The following is a 7,578-nucleotide window of genomic DNA, read 5'->3' as shown; positions in this document are numbered from 1 at the left end:
CTGCAAGGAGATCCAACCAATCCATTCTAAAGGAGATTAATCCTGGGATTTCTTTGGAAGGACTGATGCTAAAGCTGAAACTCCAATACTTTGGCCACCTCATGTGAAAAGTTGACTGATTGGAAAAGACTCTGATGCTGGGAGGGGTTGGGAGCAGGAGGAGAAGGGGATGACAGAGGATGAGATGGCTGGATGGCATCACCGACTCAATGGACAAGAGTTTGGGTGAACTCTGGGAGTTGGTGATGGACAAGGAGGCCTGGCGTGCTGCAATTCACGGGATCTCAAAGAGTAGGACACGACTGAGTGACTGAACTGAACTGAAGGAGACAAAAGAACTGTACACAGAAAATTATATGACAGTGATGAAAGAAATCAAAGATGACATAAACAGATGGAGAGATGTTCCATATTCCTGGGTAGGAAGAATCAATATTGTGAAAATGACTATACTACCAAATGCAATCTACAGATTCAATGCAACCCCTATTAAATTACCAACAGCATTTTTCACAGAACTAGAACAAAAATTTTCACAATTCATATGGAAACACAAAAGACCCCAAATAGCCAAAGCAGTCTTGAGAAAGAATACTGGAGCTGGAGAAATCAACCTTCCTGACTTCAGATTATACTACAAAGCTACAATCATCAAGACAGTATGCTACTGGCACAAAAAAACAGAAATATAGACCAATGGAACAGACAGAAAGCCCAGAAATAAACCCTTGCACCTCTGGGTACCTTATTTTTGACAAAGGAGGCAAGAATATACAATGGGGCAAAGACAGCCTCTTCAATAAATGGTGCTGGGAAAACTGGACAGCTACATATAAAAGAATGAAATTAGAACACTTCCTAACACCATACTCAGAGATAAACTCAAAATGGATTAAAGATCTAAATGTAAGACCAGAAAGTATAAAACTCTTAGAGGATAACATAGGCAGAACACTCGATGACATAAATCAAAACAAGATCCTCTGTGACCCACCTCCTAGAGTAAGGGAAATAAAAACAAAAGTATACAAGTGGGACCTGATTAAACTTAAAAGCTTTTGCACAGCAAAGGAAACTATAAGCAAGGTGAAAAGACAACCCTCAGAATGGGAGAAAATAATAGCAAGTGAAAAAATTGACAACGGATTAATTTCCAAAATATACAAGCATCTCATACAACTCAATACCAGAAAAGCAAACAACCAATCAAAAAGTGGGGAAAAGACGTAAACAGGCATTTCTCCAAAGAAGACATACAGATGGCTAACACACACATGAAAAGATGCACAACATCACTCAGGATATTACAGAAATGCAAATCAAATCCACAGTGAGATATCACCTCACACCAGTCAGAATGGCCATCATCAAAAAGTCTACAAACAATACATGCTGGAGAGGGTGTGGAGAAAAGGGAATGCTATTTATTGCATTGTTGGTGGGAATGTAAATTGATACAGCTACTATGGAAGACGGTATGCAGATTCCTTAAAAAACTAGTAATAAAACCATCATATGACACAGCAATCCCACTCCTAGGCATATACCACAAGGAAACCAAAATTGAAAAAGTCACATGTCCCATCATTCATTGCATCACTATTTACAATAGCTAGAACATGGAAGCAACCTAGATGTCCATCAACAGATGAATATATAAAGAAATTGTGGTACATATACACAATGGAATATTACTCAGCCATAAAAAGGAATGCATTTGAGTCAATTCTGATGAGGTGGATGAATCTAGAATCTGTTATGCAGGGTGAAGTGAGTCAGAAAGAGAAAGATAAATATCATTCTAATGCACATATACAGAAATTAGAAAAATTGCACTGAAGAGTTTATTTACAGGGAAGCAGTAGAGAAACAGACATAGAGAATAGACTTATGGACATGGGGAGAGGGGAGGAGAAGGTGAGATGTATGGAAAGAGTAACGTGGAAACTTACATTACCGTGTGTAAATTAGATAGCCAATAGGAATTTGGTGTATGGCTCAGGAAACTCAAACAGGGGCTCTGTATCAACCTAGAGGAATGGGATGGGGAGGGAAATGGGAGGGAGGTTCAAAAGGGAGGGGACATATGTATACCTATGGCTGATTTATATTGAGGTTTGACAAAAAACAACAAAATTCTGTAAAGCAATTATCCTTCAATAAAAAAAAAATTAATTAAAAAAAAAAAAAAAAAGAATTTGCCTGCAGTGCAGGAGACCCGGGTTCATATGCAATGATATCAGAGAAGGCAATCACAAAAGCCAAAGAGTGGAAAACTCTATAGGATAGGTTGTTGTTGTTGCTTGGTCACTAAGTTATGTCTGACTCTTTGTAACCCCATGGACTTAAGCATGCCAGGCTTCCCTGTCCTTCACTCTCTCCTAGAGTTTTCTCAATCATGTCCATTGACTTGGTGATGCTATCTAACCACCTCATCATCTGTTGTGCTCTTCTCCTTCTGCCTTCAATCTTTCCCAGCATCAGGGTCTTTTCTAATGAGTCAGCTCCTCACATCAGCTGGCCAAGTACTGGAGTTTCAGCTTCAGCATCAGTCCTTCCAATGAATATTCAGGGTTGATTTCCTTTAGGATTGACTTGTTTGATCTCCTTGCTGTCGAAGGGACTCTCTAGAGTCTTCTCCAGCACCACAATTTGAAGGCATCAGTTCTTTGGCGCTCAGCTTTCCTTATGGTCCAACTCTCACATCCATATGTGACTATTGGGAAAACCATAGGTTTGACTGTATGGACCTTTGTAAATAGGCAACCTAGTTTATTTAATAAATAAATGGCCAAAAAATTAAGATCAAAATGATATAAAGGATGTATTATTTAAAGGATATATCACCCAAATAAACATGCATGGACATTATTTAGACCCTGAGTTGAACAAATTATGAAAATAAATAAGAATGAAGGGAAATTTGAATGTTCACTAAACTTCTTGATGTTAAAGAATTATTGTTAAATTTTTAAGGTATAAAAATAGCATTTTGGTCATTTTCTAAAAAGTCTATCATTTAGACATAAACACTGAATTGAATATGAAACTCTATGACCTTCCTTCTGGAATTTCCTTTCAAATAATTTAAGATGGATGAAGAAAGTGGGTGGAGTTAAGGATGAAATAAAGTTGACCTTGAGATAATAATCACAAAATCTGGATAATGGGCACCCATCCATGATAGATCAATAAGAACCTATTATGTTGTTCTTATACTTTTCTATCTGTTAATTTTTACATAATGGGAAGAGCAAGTCAAATTTAATGTATTTATAATCATTGGGAAAATGGTAATCTTTCTGTTAGAGCATAAACAATAGACTGCTCTTAGATTTCCAAGTTCTCAGCTATTACAAAAGATCAGATTGGAATTACGGATGAAGCAAAGCTAGCCTTGACATGATAATTGCAAAATCAAGGTAATGGGCATGTACATTCTGATACTAAAGCATATTCAATGCATAAATTCATAAAATCCATAAAATCCATAATTCAATGCATATTAAACCTTTGTTTGAGACAAAGTCTAACTCCTCAGTTCAGTTCAGTCACTCAGTTGTGTCCGACCCTTTGCGACCCCATGAATCGCAGCACGCCAGGCCTCCCTGTCCATCACAAACTCCCGGAGTTCACTCAGACTCAAGTCCATCAAGTCAGTGATGCCATCCAGCCATCTCATCCTCTGGCGTCCCCTTCTCCTCCTGCCCTCAATCCCTCCCAGCATCAGAGTCTTTTCCAATGAGTCAGCTCTTCGCATGAGGTGGCCAAAGTACTGGAGTTTCAGCTTTAGCATCATTCCTTCCAAAGAAATCCCAGGGCTGATCTCCATCAGAATGGACTGGTTGGATCTCCTTGCAGTCCAAGGGACTCTCAAGAGTCTTCTCCAACACCACAGTTCAAAAGCATCAATTCTTCGGCACTCAGCTTTCTTCACAGTCCAACTCACATCCATACATGACCACAGGAAAAACCATAGCCTTGACTAGACGGACCTTTGTTGGCAAAGTAATATCTCTGCTTTTGAATATGCTATCTAGGTTGGTCATAACTTTCCTTCCAAGGAGTAAGTGTCTTTTAATTTCATGGCTGCAGTCACCATCTGCAGTGATTTTGGAGCCCCAAAAAATAAATTCTGACACTGGTTCCACTGTTTCCCCATCTATTTCCCATGAAGTGATGGGACCGGATGCCATGATCTTCGTTTTCTGAATGTTGAGCTTTAAGCCAACTTTTTCACTCTCCTCTTTCACTTTCATCAAGAGGCTTTTTAGTTCCTCTTCACTTTCTGCCATAAGGGTGGTGTCATCTGCATATCTGAGGTTATTGATATTTCTCCCAGCAATCTTGATTCCAGCTTGTGTTTCTTCCAGTCCAGTGTTTCTCATGATGTACTCTGCATATAAGTTAAATAAGCAGGGTGACAATACACAGCCTTGATGTACTCCTTTTCCTACTTGGAACCAGTCTGTTGTTCCATGTCCAGTTCTAACTGTTGCTTCCTGACCTGCATTCAGATTTCTCAAGAGGCAGGTCAGGTGGTCTGGTATTCCCATCTCTTTCAGAATTTTCCACAGTTTATTGTGATCCACATAGTCAAAGGCTTTGGCATAGTCAATAAAGCAGAAATAGATGTTTTTCTAACTCCTAGCCTCAGTTAATTGAGAATAGTCTCATACTGATATCAAAGATCAAATGCAGGAGAATTTTTTCCTTTGTTAAAGGAAGCCAAGAAGCAGCCTTCTTATTTCTTATCCTTTCTAATAACCAAAGTATCATCTCATTGTTTATAAAGCCCAGCCCTTCCCAGTCTCAGGCTCACTTTCCAGGGCTGAGCCCAGCCCATTCTTCCTTTCACTCTAGCTACTGGAAGCCCATCTCATACTTTTCCTCTCATGCCCTTCTTAACCTCTTCTTCCTCAGGAACCAAATCCACCGTGAAGACCCAAAGCAGCAGCTGCAGGGGCTTCAGTGCCAGCTCAGCCAGAGTCCCTGGGGTCTGCCACTCTGGCTTCAGCAGCGTGTCCCTGTCCCGCTCCAAGGGCAGTGGCGGCCTCACTGGAGTGTGTGGAAGAGCTGGCTTTGGCAGCCACAACCTCTATAACCTGGGAGGCTCCAAGAGGATCTCCATCACAGGGGGCAGCTGTGTCATCGGTGGTGGCTATGGCGGCAGAATTGGAGTTGGCTATGGCTTCAGGGGTGGAGCCGGAAGTGGATTTGGTTTTGGTACTAGGGCTGGTAGAGGCTTTGGGCTCGGTGGGGAAGCTGACTTTGGAGGTGGCTATGGAGGCTCTGGCTTCCCTGTGTTTCCCCCTGGAGGCATCCAAGAGGTCACCGTCAACCAGAGTCTCCTGACTCCTGTCAACCTGCAAATCGACCCCACCATCCAGCGGGTGAGGACTGAGGAGCGGGAGCAGATCAAGACCCTTAACAACAAGTTTGCCTCCTTCATCGACAAGGTGAGCTGGGAGTATCTGCCCCAATGGGGATTGCAGAGCGCCCAAGAGAGCCAACTAATGTCCTATCCGGGGAGACTTGGGGAAAAGAGAGGAGGGGACTCAGAGGAGCTCTCTACAGGCATGCAGGACAGGTTCCATGTGTATCACAGGCAGGAGATGATGGAAATTATTTAGATCCTGCAAATTTCTCTCATCCCTGCCTAGGAAACATTGTCAACTCTTGATAACCCTGAAGCAGAGAAAAAGAAAGGGAAGAATGAAATAGATTAACACTTACCACTAATAGGTCTACAATGGGATACAAAGAAAAGGCCAGTCACCACCTACTCTGAGGTTCTGGCCCACCTTTCTAGTAGGAAGGGAAAAAAAAGAGAAGAAAAGTAAAAAAAAAAAAAAAAATTCCATACAGATGAGAAGAAGAAATGTTTGAGATGTGTAAATATTTATAATTTGCTTTTAAAAAGAAGCTATTCTAGAAACAGAGCATGGCCACCTATAACAATGCTTTAGAAGAGATACAAGCTCTAAATGTGAGTTTAGATTAGTAGTTAATCATTAGACAACATTTAACATCCCTTTGACTGAAATCCACTAGAAAATAAAAGCTTTGTATATTACATAGGATAGAAACCATTTTAAACTGAAATTTTGATTCTGCTTGCCAAAATAAAGAGAGGAAGTGATGAAAATTCACTGATATAGGCACACTTACTTATAGGGCAGGAACAGCTCAAAAATCCATGGGGGAATTTCATCAGCGAGATCTGTCAGTTTAGAAGGAAGAAGATTAGGGGAGCATACCTCCCAATCTGAGTCTCTGTATTCTCTTAATAGCCCAGCACCATGGACACCACTGCAGCCTTCTTGGAAACCTAGTAATACGGACGCTTGTTGCTCTCTATCTCCAAGAAATGGCTCTCTTGCCTTCCTCCAGATGTAGTTTCTGGAGAAACAAGCGCCTGGACACCAAGAGGACCCTGCCTCAGGAGCAGGGACCCAAGCCCGTGAGGCTGACCCTAGTGACTATGTTTGAGTAGTACATCAACAACCTCAGGGAGTGGAAGGATTATCTTCTCTTTTTTTAGTGACTGCCCAGATTCAGAGCTCATGCAGGATCTGGTGGAGAACTTCAGGAACAAGTAGATTACAGGAAATACTTAAGCTTTCTGAAATCCACACTTAGTCTACTGAGTGACTAGGTTCAGTTGTGGCCATGATGGCTTAAAAAAATATCCAGTGGAAATGAAAATTGTAAATTGTTGTCTAAACAGGAACAGACTCACAGACTTAGAGAAAGAAATTTTGGTTCCTGGGGTTGGGGGGGAAGATGGGGGAAGGGACAGCAAGAAAGTACGGGAAGGTCGTATTGTAATACTACTATATTTAAAATGGATAACTGACAAGGACCTACTGCATAGCACATGTAACTCTGCTCAATGTTATGTGGCAACCTGGATGGGAGGGGAGTTTGGGGGAGAATGGATATATGTATATGTATGGCTAAGTCCCTTCACTGCTCACCTGAAATTATCACAGCATTGTCAATCAGCTATACTCCAATACAAAATAAAAATTTTTTAAAAAATAGATAACTAATGAAAGCCTACAGTGCAGCACAGGGAACTCTACTCAGTGCTCTGTGGTAACCTAAATGGGAAAGAAATCCAGAAAAGAGGGGATATATGTATACATATAACTGATTCACTTGGCAGTAGTAGAAACTAACACAACATTGTAAAGCAACTTTATTCCAATAAAAATTAATTAAAAATAAATACATTGCCTAAGAAAAATACGAATGAACAAAATGGGCAATAAACTTCATTATCAAGTACATATCCCCAATACTAGGGGAAAAGATGAGAGAATAGTCACTTCTTAGGCTCCTTGGACTGATAGTTCCATTCAACAATTATCCATTTTAATGAAAAAATGTTGGGTCAGAACAGGTTTTTTCAAAATCCTTTATGAATTGGCTCAAGCATCTCTCCTCATCCTCTCTTTCTGGAAATGAAGAAATAAATAAGCACCGAATCAATTTGTAACACTGAAGAAACTTAGCTTAGCAAGGTTAGGTGTCCCCAACCTTTTGTTGAAGGCTAGAAGAGCCCACATCTGG

General features: G+C 40.6%; 1 pseudogene; it reads left to right on the top strand.

Annotated features, from left to right (window-relative positions):
* Positions 1 to 3,092: 3,092 nt before the first annotated feature.
* Positions 3,093 to 6,496, top strand: LOC113893580 (annotated as a pseudogene).
* Positions 6,497 to 7,578: the final 1,082 nt, after the last annotated feature.

This window comes from Bos indicus x Bos taurus, chromosome 5 (assembly GCF_003369695.1).
Source record: "Bos indicus x Bos taurus breed Angus x Brahman F1 hybrid chromosome 5, Bos_hybrid_MaternalHap_v2.0, whole genome shotgun sequence".
In the NCBI taxonomy this organism is placed as follows: Eukaryota; Metazoa; Chordata; class Mammalia; order Artiodactyla; family Bovidae; genus Bos; species Bos indicus x Bos taurus.
The sequence above is the reverse complement of the archived record's forward strand: the minus strand, read 5'-3'. Positions and strand labels throughout refer to the sequence as shown.